We start from the raw sequence: 9,041 nt of genomic DNA, 5'->3' as shown, positions 1-9,041 counted from the left end.
ACTTTTTTATATCCTCAAGTCTCATCACATAAGTCTTTTGGTATGGATCTCGCACCGTTTTTGTCAACTTTCTATGGACTGCTTCTTTCCTCTCTTTCTCCTTTTTGAGATATGGTTTCCAGAAATAAACAAAGTTATGCGTTGACTGAAGAAAAACACTTTTTAAAAATGTGTTTTAAATATGCTTTTAGTTTCAGGGCATGCCCCTTGGTCCTTCTATTATTTGACAGTGCAAAACACTGTTCCTTATTAACCTGTTTTATATCACTTATGATAGAGGTTTACAAATACATGAGTGGTATGGAATATGTCAATAAGAACTTCTTTTTGCATTATCAAGTAATACTATGACCAAGGGACATGCCATGAAACTAAAATGTAGCAGATTTAAAATACATTTAAGAAAGTGCTTTATTCAGTCAGCATATGATTAAGTTACGGAGCTTGTTGCCAGAAAAGGAGGTTAAGGCTAGTAGATTAATTGACTAAAAAAAAATGTTTGAACAATTTTCTGGTGGACAGATCCATAAGTAAGTATTAACTTGGTAAATCAAATAAATACATTCTTGTGGTGAGCATCATAAAACAGGCTTTCCTATGGGCATTTGCTTGGTACTTTCAGGCGATCAGGACTGGCCACGGTTGGAGTCAGGAGGCTTGGCTCAATAGAGGATTAGTCTGAACCAACATGGCATTTCCTATGTTTCATTCTTATGTTTTTTTGACCTTGGCTTATAGCAATTTGTAGGACTGTGTTTAGTTCTATATGGAGAAGAAACAAATGAGGTGTTTATACTGTAAACAAGGTTGAACTTAAGGACCCACAGCAGTTTCTTTGATCAGGGACATTGATTTCAGATGTATTTTCTAGTTGTATAGGAGTCTCAGAGGGACTATAGCACTTTGGACCATACTTAAAGGTCATCGAAAGATATGGTGAGTTTGCTCATACAGTTTTGAAATTAGCAGGTTTATTACCTAAGGCTTTCATTTCCACAGGAAAAAACTTGTGAAAGCAGGACTATTGTTTGTCTCTTAAATTTGCATTAGGGATAAAAATTCCACAGAACAATTAACACAGGAATTCTTATTCCTGTGTTAGTTGGGGTAACCTGCACGGAGCGGCAGGTACCACCCTTAACAGAAGGCATCGGGATTCCTAAATGGAATGGCAGTTACTACCCTAAAAAAAAATCCCATAAAAATAAAATAAAATAAACTTGCTGGCCAAACTGCATGGGTCAATTGATATTTTTCTGCCATTATCTGCTGTATTACTATGTTAGCACAATTTATTTTTCCTGCAAAATTGTTTTTCTACTGGAAATTGCAAAAAATTAAAACGGGGGAAAAATATGAGTCATTTTAAAATTGTACAAGGAAACTAACTTGCAGACTTTTTGCAACTTTCATATATGCGGAGCAAGAGCCAAAGTTATGAACAGGGCTAAGGTGCCAGACTGATCACGGAGCAGTCATGCTTTCTGTTCTATAAAGTGCAGACACACAAGAGGGTGCCATTGAGCTACATAAATGAAATGTCAAATACCCCTTTTTAATTCAGTGACCATTTCCACAGCACAGGTTTTAATTTCTATCTTTTTGCAAGATTTTTTAGTTCGGCATTTATTTCTGCATGTAACAAAGTAAAGCATGCAAAAGGCATGACCGGTTACATGCTTTGATAAGAAACCCAAGCACCAAGGAGATAGTCATCAATTTATTCTTTTGGAGTGAGAATAAAAGAAAAAGCTTTTTGAAAATCTGCTAGGATTTGTGGATAATCAATAAAGTAAAACTTTCAAGCTCCAGTTTGCAACTGCAGTTTTAGATTTGGAGGTTTGTTCTGTTATTTGGGATATAGTTGTACCTAAACATTTTCTATTAAATTGTATTTTATTTAATAACTTTTATGCTGCATGCGTTATTTTGGAACTGTACATGACATGCACATAACAACATCAAAAGAACAGTATGTACAGAAAATAATTTTAAAATATAGCAATTTTAAATGTGCACACATTTTGCTATGTTCTCATCAGCTGGAGCAGGCAATGTGTCCCTTCCCAGCATTTTTTCTAGATTTTTATCAGATAATATAAGGGGAAATAAAATACTAGTTTTTCCTGAACATATTCAAGCAAACAGAATCACACATAAAACATACAGACAATATCAAAACTATTCCCTATTTATCCCAGGACAAGCAGGATGCTAGTCCTCACATATGGGTGACGTCATCCACGGAGCCCTTAAGCGGGAAAAACTTCTGGCAAGTTTCTAGAAGTTTTAAACTGGCTGCCTGAGGCTACTGAGCATGCCCGGCATGCCATGATATTTCCTGCCACAGGGGTCTCACTCCAGTCTTCTTTTTTCCGCGCTGCTAGCTGCATCGCGGTTTCCAGGAGCCCTGTGAGTTACCTCACAACAATCTAAAAAATTTTCATACTTCTTCCCTTTACGGGTCTTACTCGGTTTGTCACCGGCTGGTGACAAACATCCTACTTTCTTCACGAAGAAGGAATCCGAAATCATCGACGGATGTCGACGGAGAAAACTTCCGGATTCAAAAAATGTCCGGCCTGCAACCGGACTATGTCCATCACCGACCCGCACATCGAGTGCGTCCGCTGTTTGGGAGGAGACCACGACATCGCCTCTTGTGCCCAGTGTCAAGAAATGACGGCGAAAGGTAGAAAACTTCGCCATGAAAAAATGGCTCAGATTTTTCAAATCAGAGCACCGACATCGCCATCGACCTCGACTAGATCTTCCCCGGTAGGCGTATCGAAGAAGATACTTCTAAAGAAAAGAGTCCAACAAGGTTCGGGAGATGCTTCCTCGCCAACACCGTCTGTGGCATCGTCCAAATCCGTTTCTGAGATTCGTACCAAACATAAACACCGGAGACATCATTCGATTCCTCCTTTGCCACCGCCGGAAGAACCGGTGTCTAAACAGCGGAAGTTGTCATCGACCTCGGTAATCACTTCAGAGGAATCGACACCGTCGACGTCCGTGACGGACTTAACAGCTTTGATTAAGAAGCTTGTCGCCGATGCCATGAAAGAAGCCATCCCGGTGACATCTCCGACACCGGCCCTGGTAGGACCGATGCCGACCTACGGGTCGATGCCGACTCCTCAGTCGATGCCGGCCATCGGACCGATGCCGATGACTCCATCGATGCCGACTACCGAGTCGATGCCTTCCTCGATATCGATGCCGGTGCCATCGTCCATATCGATGCCAGTACCGATGCCAACGTCATCGTCCATACCGATGCCAATCTCGGTGCCGATGACTGCTGCAGCTTCTGCGCTAACAGCTCTATCAATGCCGATGGACGTGCCCAGCTGCTCTTCAACGATGCCTGCTGCTCGATCGATGTCAGCAGCCTCATCGTCGATGCAAATCGCACAGCCTTCGATGGAATCAACTAATTTACAATCTTCAATGTTCACAATTGCTACCAGACCAATCTCCTCATTGATTCCCATTTCCATGTTCTCCTTTCTCACTACATCACTTTCTACGGCTGCACAACCAGCTCCACATTATACCTTAGCTCCTTCCGGAGCTTCAGGCCGGGGAAAAAAGGCATCAGGGAAATCTAAGCATCCACAGCAGGCTCCAGAGATTCCCTCTGAGAAAAGACTACATGCTATCCTTACCAAAAGATATCATGATTTTTATCTTCCTTGCCTTCACACCCTGCGGAGGAAAGTGATACCAGTGATGGTGTACCGGACATCCAGGATCCTTTACCAGGACCCTCTGGGGTTTCTCCATCTAAAAGGCCAAGCCATCCTTCATATCCTCAACCAGCGGATACATGGTCTGATACACAATCGGAGTATTCTTCAGAGGAGTTTTTATCAGAAGGTACTCCGCCACAGACCAAGAAGCAATCCCCTCCTGAGGATTTGTCTTTTGCTTCTTTCGTTCAAGAAATGTCGGAATCCATCCCTTTTCAACTTCAGGCAGAGAAGGATGACAGACAGCAAACACTGGAGATTCTACAATTTGTAGATCCCCCAAAACATAACCTGGCTATTCCAGTACATGAGGTACTACTCCAACTTCAACAACGGATTTGGGAGCACCCATGTACAACACCGGGAGTTAATCGTAGAATTGACTCTACGTATTTAGTCCAAGCAGCCCCAGGCTTTGAGAAGCCACAACTACCACACAGTTCATTAGTTGTGGAATCTGCGCAAAAGAAATCAAGAAGGTCCAGAACTCACGCTTCTATCCCTCCTGGGAAAGATAACAGATTCCTAGACCTTATGGGGCGTAAGATTTACCAGGGAGCGATGCTAAATTCAAAAATTGCTGCGTACCAGCTGTATATGACGCAGCATCAAAGAAACCTGTGGAAGCAGATTGAGGAATTTCTACCCTCTCTACCTCAACAGCAGCAGGAGGCAGCACAACAGATTGTGCAGAAAGGTCTGGATGCGGGCAAGCATGAGGTACGAGCGGCGTATGATGCGTTTGAGACTTCTTCCAGAACGGCAGCTTCAGGCATCAGTGCTCGAAGATGGGCCTGGTTGAAGGCGTCGGACCTACGTCCAGAAGTCCAGGATAAACTAGTGGACTTGCCTTGCCTGGGCGACAACTTGTTCGGAACAAAAGTACAAGATGCCGTAACGCAGCTTAGAGAGCACTCTGAAACATTAAAGCAGCTCTCTACGTTGTCCCATGATACTCCTACTCACCCTGCCCGCAGGCCGCCACGGCGAGACACCAGACGGCCTTTCTTTAGGCTGAGAAGGTATTACCCCCAGACCTCAAGACCACGTTCTACAAGGCCTCCACAGCGCCCTCAGCAGAGACAGCAGAGAGCTGCAAGGCCACAGCCTCCGCCCCAAACTGCTTCCACCTCTGGCTTTTGAAAGCAGTCCCGGAGAACAGAGCCAACCAAACCCCTTTCCAGATTTACCAGTAGGGGGAAGGATTTCCCACTTTTACAACGATTGGGAAAATATCACCACAGATCAATGGGTCTTATCCATAGTTCATCAGGGTTACCACCTAGACTTCACAGCTCCCCCGCAGGAGTTTCCACCACAAAACTCCTATCTCGAACACATCCCTCAATTACAAATGGAATTATCTACTCTTCTGAAAGCAAGAGCTGTGGAACACGTACCACACTCACAGAAGGGAAGAGGATTCTATTCCCGGTATTTCCTCATTCCAAAGAAAACCGGAGGACTTCGTCCCATTCTAGATCTCAGAAATCTCAACAAATTTCTAAGAAAAGAAAAATTCAGAATGGTATCCTTAGGCACCATTCTTCCTCTCATACAAAAGGGGGATTGGCTTTGTTCTCTGGATCTCCAAGACGCTTATACTCACATACCTATTTTCCCACCTCATCGCAAGTACCTAAGATTCAAGGTGGGACACCAGCATTTTCAATACAGAGTCCTACCATTCGGCCTAGCCTCAGCTCCCAGAGTATTCACAAAATGCCTAGCAGTAATAGCAGGACATTTGCACAAACAAGGTGTTCATGTCTTCCCTTATCTAGACGATTGGCTAATAAAAAGTCAATCGCAACAAGGGGCGCTTACTTCTCTACATTACACAATACAGGTACTGCACAAACTGGGATTTCTCATCAATTATCAAAAATCCCACCTGCAACCATCTCATCTACTCCAATACATAGGAGCAGAATTAGACACAAACCTTGCACAAGCTTTTCTTCCAGAAGACCGTGCACAAACACTGTCCCAGTTGGCGTACTCCATGTCCACACAACCGCAAGTGACAGCTCATCAGTTTCTAATCTTACTAGGCCACATGGCATCAACGGTTCATGTCACTCCGATGGCACGACTTGCCATGCGACTTACCCAATGGACTCTTCGGTCGCAATGGATCCAAGCCATTCAACCACTTCATTCTCCCATCCAAGTAACCCACCAACTTCGCTCATCGCTACACTGGTGGACAATCAAGGACAATTTACGCAAGGGTCTGCCTTTCCAAAAGCCGATCCCTCAGATAACATTAACTACAGATGCATCCACCTTGGGATGGGGAGCTCATGTAAACTCTCTTCAAACTCAAGGAACTTGGACAAAACTCGAAGCCACATATCAAATCAATTTTCTGGAACTTCGAGCTATACGTTATGCGCTGCATTCGTTCGAGGACTGTCTTTCACACAAGACTGTGTTAATCCAAACAGACAATACGGTTGCCATGTGGTACATCAACAAACAGGGAGGTACGGGCTCGTATCTCCTTTGTCAAGAAGCTGCGCAAATTTGGGACTGGGCCTTGAATCACTCAATATTGCTACAGGCCACTTATCTAGCAGGAATTCAAAATGTGCTAGCAGACCGACTCAGTCGTCAGTTCCAACCACACGAGTGGTCTCTGAATCCCTCGATAGCGACCAAAATATTCCAACGTTGGGGACAGCCAACAACAGACCTCTTTGCGTCGCGCCTGAACCACAAGGTGACCAACTTCTGTTCTCTGCACAAACAGAAGCACCAACCAGCCAAGGACGCCTTTGCTCGCCCTTGGAACTCCGGCCTACTATATGCATATCCTCCAATACCGCTTATCACCAAGACACTGGTGAAGCTACAACAGGACAAGGGGTCCATGATACTCATAGCCCCATATTGGCCTCGACAGGTATGGTTTCCCACACTGCTAGACCTTTCAGTCAGGGATCCAATACGTCTGGGAGTAGCTCCCAATCTCATTACTCAGGATCAGGGTCGGTTGCGCCATCCCAACCTTCAGTCCCTATCCCTGACAGCATGGATGTTGAAAGCTTAATCCTACAACCACTCAATCTTTCAACAAATGTTTCTCAAGTGCTTATAGCTTCCCGCAAACCTTCCACAAGGAAAAATTACTCTTTCAAATGGAAACGGTTCACGTTCTGGTGCAAGCAAAATCATACGGATCCTTTCACTTGCCCCACATCTACTCTTCTAGATTATTTGTACCATCTTTCAAACTCTGGTCTTCAGACATCGTCAATCAGAGTACATTTGAGTGCAATCTCCGCTTATCATAACAAGATAGGAGATGCACCTATATCCACACAACCTCTCGTCAGTAGATTCATGAGAGGTCTAACACATCTTAATCCACCAATTCGGCCTCCAGCTACACAATGGGACCTGAATCTGGTTTTAACAGGATTAATGCGTTCTCCTTTCGAACCCATTGATTCCTGTGATCTTAAATTTCTCACATGGAAGACTATTTTCCTCATAGCCATCACATCAGCTAGAAGGGTTAGTGAGTTACAAGCACTTGTCACATATGAACCTTATACAAAGTTCCTCCATGACAGAGTGGTTCTCCGAACACATCCAAAATTCCTTCCTAAGGTAGTTACGGAATTCCATTTAAATCAAACAATAGTCTTACCCACATTCTTTCCAAGGCCTCACTCTCACCAGGGGGAAAGAGCTTTGCACACTTTGGACTGCAAACGTGCGTTGTCCTATTACTTGAATCGCACTACGTCCCTCAGAACATCCAATCAGCTTTTTGTCTCTTATGACCCAAATAAGCCAGGTAAAGCAGTGGGTAAACATACTTTATCCAATTGGTTAGCAGATTGCATACAATTTTGCTATGGAAAAGCAGGCCTTCCTCTCCAAGGGCGAGTAAAGGCACACTCAGTAAGAGCAATGTCAACCTCAGTAGCACACTTTCGTTCAGTGCCAATCATTGACATTTGTAAAGCAGCAACATGGAGTTCTCTTCACACTTTTGCAGCTCATTATTGTTTGGACAAGGAAGGACGACAAGATTCAGCCTATGGACAATCTGTCTTAAAGAACTTGTTTCCAGCTTAATCCCAACTCCTTCTACATCCACTCTGCTGTGATCTTCGGCTGACTCATTTTCTTCAACAAAGCAGCACTGCTACCTCCATGGACAATGACTCAGCCTCTAGCTTGCTAATCACCCATATGTGAGGACTAGCATCCTGCTTGTCCTGGGATAAAGCAAAATTGCTTACCTTGTAATAGGTGTTATCCCAGGACAGCAGGATGTAGTCCTCACGGAACCCACCCGCCACCCCGCGCAGTTGGGCCTCAGACTTTCTTCTTATAATTTTGCTTACGCTTATTGCTACATACAAGACTGGAGTGAGACCCCTGTGGCAGGAAATATCATGGCATGCCGGGCATGCTCAGTAGCCTCAGGCAGCCAGTTTAAAACTTCTAGAAACTTGCCAGAAGTTTTTCCCGCTTAAGGGCTCCGTGGATGACGTCACCCATATGTGAGGACTACATCCTGCTGTCCTGGGATAACACCTATTACAAGGTAAGCAATTTTGCTTTCCTTTCCATTTGAAAACCAATGGAATTATTGTTCATAGGACAACTGATCTGAAATTCTTAACATCTTTTTCTTCCAAGAGAGATTCTGATTAGGCACAGTCATCTCTTTTTATTGTGGAATTAAAGGACAACAAACCAGTTGTAGGTTATACCTTTTTATCGGACTAACTTAATAGATCTGTGACAAACTTTTAAGGGTTATTCTGTTTTCATCAGGTCAATAAAGAAATAATGCAGTTATAGTACAGAGTGTTGCGGTCTCCACCGCTTCCCCTCTACCCGCTCTGCACGGCGCTTACCTACAGTGCTGGAAACGCCGCTCCCGCGGCTCTGCCGACCCTTCAGGGCGTCTGCCATTACCGGCTCACCTCCCTGCCGCCACGCGTGCGCGTGAGGACGCGCACTATGGACGCACAGCCGCCGGAAGTCTGGCCACGCCCGGCTTAACGACGCCACGCCCCAAGCCCGATTTAACCGGCGTTCAGTTACCATCTCATTGCCTTGCAACGATGGTCGCTACTGGATAGTAGTTCTAAGTTGCGCTTCACTTGTTCCACGTTCCTGATTTGACTTCAGCCTGTTCCTGACTCCGCTTCTGCTTGCCACCTGCCATTGACCTCAGCCTGTTCCTGACTCCGCTTCTGCTCGCCGCCGGCCACCGACCTTGCTCGTGCCTGATTCCGCTCCAGCCGGCTGCCG

This window comes from Rhinatrema bivittatum, chromosome 1 (assembly GCF_901001135.1).
Source record: "Rhinatrema bivittatum chromosome 1, aRhiBiv1.1, whole genome shotgun sequence".
Lineage (NCBI taxonomy): Eukaryota > Metazoa > Chordata > Amphibia > Gymnophiona > Rhinatrematidae > Rhinatrema > Rhinatrema bivittatum.
The sequence above is the reverse complement of the archived record's forward strand: the minus strand, read 5'-3'. Positions refer to the sequence as shown.